The sequence below is a fragment of the Stigmatopora argus genome, chromosome 1, assembly GCF_051989625.1.
Source record: "Stigmatopora argus isolate UIUO_Sarg chromosome 1, RoL_Sarg_1.0, whole genome shotgun sequence".
NCBI lineage: Eukaryota > Metazoa > Chordata > Actinopteri > Syngnathiformes > Syngnathidae > Stigmatopora > Stigmatopora argus.
In genome coordinates, this window is record NC_135387.1 from 1,028,053 (window position 1) to 1,033,485 (window position 5,433).

General features: G+C 40.7%; 1 long non-coding RNA gene across 1 annotated transcript; it reads left to right on the forward strand.

Moving 5' to 3' along the window:
- Positions 1-218: 218 nt before the first annotated feature.
- On the forward strand, positions 219-4,926 carry LOC144082021 (uncharacterized). Its single transcript, XR_013303188.1, has 2 exons — positions 219-493; positions 687-4,926. It is a non-coding gene; the product is annotated as an uncharacterized LOC144082021 (long non-coding RNA).
- Positions 4,927-5,433: the final 507 nt, after the last annotated feature.

Below are 5,433 nucleotides of genomic sequence, written 5' to 3' on the forward strand. Positions count from 1 at the left end.
GAATTGGGACACTTTGATACATTTTAAAAGTAAAATCGGTAGGTTTTTTTTTTAGGACCTGTGAATGAATTAGAAAATTTCCATATAAAATACTGCTTTGTTTACAAAATATCCAAGTTAGGAAAGAAGTTCGGCAACCAATTAATTTCGGAAGAAAGAGGTGCATACGGTTATTCAGAAAATATGTTCCATTCATTCAAAGTGTCAGCGGTATGAGACTCGAGCAAATTGCTCGCCCTGTCTGTCAACAGACCAGTGATACTGTTTTTGTTAGTCACGGCATGCAGGCGGTAGGGTCAACAAATCCGGTTTTAATAAGGCTGTGTAGTTCATAATCCTCGGCTATCAGCAGGTGAGGGACAACATATGGGCCGAGACTATTACCGAGGGATGCACCGGCGGAAGCTGTTACTTGTTTTCCAAGGCAGTGGGGATTCAATCCAAGCACTGTGATGACATTGAGAGCCAGACCAAAATGCCAGAATAAAGGAAGGTAAGCAGCCTGCTTAATGGAGAACATGGGATACATTTTCTGGAACTCCCCTATTAGATACACAGAATTTGAAATGAAGCATATTCTACAGAGTGGAAGCACTGTAGCTCAACTAATTTACTAGTTTGTTGTTGTGAACACAATATGTTTGATTTGCTCACGGTTATTTTGCTCGTGTGTTTTATGGGGATAGGATGCTTTCAGTGAGGAGAAAAAGAAAAAAATGTCCCCCCTGACTGACTTAGTTGCACACGTCTACGCATTGACACATACAGGTGTGTATTCTTTTTACCTTCGTTTAGATCAGGTGTCAAATTAAACTTTGTTGCTGACCACATTGTAGTTATGTTTGGTGATTATGCTGGCCAACCCACATAAATATTGAACATTTTGGATTCCATAGACAGCGGTATATCTCCAATCCATTTAGATTGAGAGAGGCTGGCAGCGATCGGAAGATTCTTCAAGATTCTACAAGATTGAGTTATTTGTCTTGGAGTTATTGTGAACAGAAACACACTTATACAATGTGAAGAATATGACATATTTTACTCATTCATTTTATTGTAGCGGTTTCATTTTGATATATTACCACTGTAGGATTAAAACTATTGTGCTTAACTCGATTACAATGAACAAAAGGTCTCTGTCTGAGTTTCTACTTTGAGGTTGGTTACATGTTGATAAGAAGACAGATGGTGGGCTCCAAGGGACAGTAGAGTCAAGGTGCCAAGCAGATGAGGTGGACTTCAAAGGACGAATGTGGATTCCAGCGGAGAAGGAGACCGAGGACAGATGTGGATTCCCGGGCCAGCAGACTCCAGGGGGGAGACCCCTCAAGACCGTCGTGGGACAGTCCACATTTCATTAGAATCAGCAAATGAATGTTCATTTTTGTATTACTATAACTGGGCAAACTCGGGTTTGGACTTTTGTCTTCCTCATCCTACACTGATGCACGGCGACGCTCAGCTGGTTTAGATTTGGGAGGGGGACACGGAGCTCTGTAAGGATCAATATCAGGAATAAATCATCTGTGGATTAACCCGTTAAACCCCAGTCTCCTTCCGCTGATGCTGAACACGCACCATTGTTAGACGGGAGAAGACAGATTTAGGAATTGGAGTCAGAAGCTAAAACGTTAAGTCTAACAAATGTTATATGAATCAGTCAATATCGATAATTATCACGATAATGGTCACATCTATTGTCTTTCAAATTTGAAACTTCCAAGTTTGCTATCCATTTATTAAAATAACAACATTACCTTGTTTAAAAATAAAAATATAAAATACGATCATTTTAAAGTGTTTTGGTTATCCTGTCGTGAACACTAAGAAAAGTAATACATATTTTAACAGGCATCTTTATTTTATAAATGTGCCTTCAAAGCGGCTATGCAAAGTGAAATAAAGAAAATAACAATAAAAATAAACCAAAGACATCATCACCATTGGCAAGCAGACTCACAAAAAGAAACTACCGTATTCGCATATAAGCACCCCGTGTTACGATCTGGGAGGGAGGACCCCAAAACAGGCGAGTTTGCGAGTCTGGTTCCTTCAAATCTTTATTAGGATCGTCCGCGAGGCGGGCGAGCACAAGAGGGGATAGCGGTGGTGGATCGTTAGCCGTAGCAGGAAGGTCGGTAGCCGTGAAGTCCGTGTGGAGGGTACAGGGTCGAAGGCGAAGTCGTTGTCCGTGGTCCGGGATCCGTGGTTGTGGGGCAGAGCGTGGTCGGAATCCTGGGAGCAAACAAGAGGTCGTATATCAATAAGGCAGGCAAGGAGAAAACGTGAGAGGGTACCTAACCGTGAACTGTTAAGACGATCCAGTGGCATGGTCATGTTCCTGGTGGCTTTAAATACTCATTGCTGGCTAATGACTCACACCAGGCAGCACTCGAGTCATTAGGGGCTGGGGCTGTGATAGGGTGACAGGCGCAACCAGCCACCAGTCTAGTCTGGGGCCTGACACCGGGCTTATATGCTGCACCCTTAAAATTGCCTTAAAGTTGTTGAAATTTACAATTTCTCACGTATAAGCCGCCCCCTGATTCACAATTTCCACCTCCATTTTCATGGATTTAATAGGGAGTACATTTTTTTTACTATAAAGGGAAAATCTTTAGACAAATCATCGCACGTGGAATTCCTGAGATCAAAAGCACATATTAGGGACAATATCATAAGGAAGTTAATATGCCTGTCTTTGTAAATGGAAAATATGAAATTATTCAATGTGAAAAAAGAAATAAGTCTATCTTGATGAGAACTTGATGATTTTTTTTAATGACTGAAGTTTAAAATGTTGTGGCGGCCAGATTTGTTCTAATGTAGAAATATCTCCATTTTTTTCGATGATTCGTATTACTGCAATAGTTGTCACTTTCGAACAATACATAAAATGATTAGTTCATGTGTTTTTTTTATCCTTTTAACTTTCCTCCAGAAGGTCTTATCTTTGTCCATGTGATCAGCAGCAAACTTAGGTCGAGCCTTAAGGTGCCGCTTTTGGAGCTAGGGCTTCCCTCTTGCACGGCAGCCTCTCAGTCCATGGAGATGCAAAACATGCTTGACTGTGGACACTGACACCTGTGTTCCAGCAGCTTCTAATTCTTGGCAGATCTGATTTTTGGTGATTCTCGGTTGAATCTTCACCCTCCTGACCAATTTTCTCTCAGCAGCAGGTGATAGCTTGCATTTCCCTTCCTGATCGTGGCAGTGACAAAACAGTGCCATGCATTTTATACTTACAAACAATTGTTTGCACTGTTGCTCTTGGAACCTGCAGCTGCTTTGAAATGGCTCCAAGTGACTTTCCTGACTTGTTAAAGTCAAGGATTCGCTTTTCAGATCCATGCTAAGCTCCTTTGACTTTCCCATTGTAGCGTTTGTGGGCGTTTACATCAAATGAGCCCTATTTAAATGGCATCAGAGAAGTCACCAGCTGTAGTCACTCATAATCACTCAAGAAGTTAAGAGGCCATGCTATGAAGCTCATTTCACTGACACAACTTTCTAAGTCACCAAAATTGCTAATTCGTGTTGCTGTATGTATATTTTGACCCAGCAGATTTGATCACTTTTTCTGTTAACCCATAATAAAGTCATAAAAGAACCAAACTTCATAAATGTTTTTGTGACAAAGAGGTATCTGTTCCAATCACTCTATCAGAGAAAAATAAGAGTTGTAGAAATAACTGGAAACTCAAGAGAGCCATGACATTATGTTCTTCACAAGTGTATGTAAACTTTTGACCACAACTGTATATATACAAACCCATGTTAGAACACATGGGAACAAGAGAAAGCTACCGGGATGCAACATAGAAATAGCACACAAACATGAACACACATTTAATAACACAGTATTAAGAATTCAAACAACAACATTAATCAACAACAACCATTAACGTTTTGTGATTTCTTTGAAATTTACTTTACACCCATTTTATAAATCACTGCTGGTTCTTACCTGCTTCTGCAGTGCAGGATGACGAACATTTTGGAAAAAAACTACAATGACAATTGCCTTTGAGGACTTTTAATAATGTTTCTAAAATGCATAATACAAACGTCATCAAAGAGGGTACGACTCGTAAACACTTTTTCAGGATGTTTTTTCCATAAAGTCGGAAAGTTCTTTTCCCGCTCGTTTTTTTCTTCTTCTGATTTGTCTAGTTGCAATGGTGGCTGCCTCCTCCTCGGTTGCCTTCTCGTTGAATTCCTCGTGTATTGCTGAGAGTTGCATTTTGTTGGGGTAATCATTATTATAAATGTGTTTGCAATGAATATAGAGCCTTATAATATACATGCTTACTATATTAATCAATATATTTGCTCATCCTAAATGTGTAACTATATTAAACAATATATATATGTGTTGATCGCTTTTATGTTAGAGTTGAATTAATATGTGAAGCTAACGCTTACGCCAAGGTCGCTCTCCAGGACAGCTGGGACCAGCGAGAGATACAAGTACGCAAGGACATAAAACAATACACTAAGTTCTTGCTCCGAGGACTGAGTACTGGAAGATACACCTCAACCCTTTCCCCCAGATGCAAGTTCGCAATGAAGATCGGTGAAGGACGCTTAAATTGTTGTTGGCTCAACGGATGGCTATCAATCAACTTGTATATTGTTTTTCCTTTGTGACGCTTGATATGGAATTGTTTTGTTTCTTGCTTACGCAATTGGATCGATTACTCGCATATTGTTTTAATTTGTGACGCTAGGTTGACGCTTGGTTTGCTTGATTATGGAATTGTTTTGTTTCTTGCTTACGCAAATGGAATCGATAACCTTGTAATTGTTTTGATTTGAAGCCTTAAATGGGCAGGACATAATGCCGCTCTTTAGAATAATCTTGTGGGGGCGAGCTGCCGGATGTATTCTCTTCTTGCAAGAATTAAATGTGATGTGACTACAGATGCCTTTTTTATTGAAAGCTGAATTGGGAATACCTAAGGAATAAACCTACTATTGGATGAACCTAACATTTGGTCCTTCGAGCCTGTGGTCAAGATACCGAAGCAGAATCCAGGTCGCTCCCGTTCGATATCTGGAAAGACCGTGCACGGCGCTTAAATACCCTTTTCCGGGCTGGATAACTCGAAGGAGCGCCTGGGTTCTCGACGGTTTCGACGACTAACCCTCTGAAAGAGACATCTGGGGTCATATCTGGTAAGTCCACGTGAATGTCTGCGTTTGTTGACGGGTTCCAAATGCGCGAAGGGGCATTGCACGTGAGGTCCATTTTTTTAAATGAGACTCGCGTCCAGGGGACTGCGACACGCGTCCAGGGGACTGCAAGAATTAAATGGTGAGATGTGACTACAGATGCCTTTTTTATTGAAAGCTGAATTGGAAAAACCTAAGGATAAACCTACAATTGGATGAACCTAACACATTTAATCACGGGTCCGTTTTGGTGCT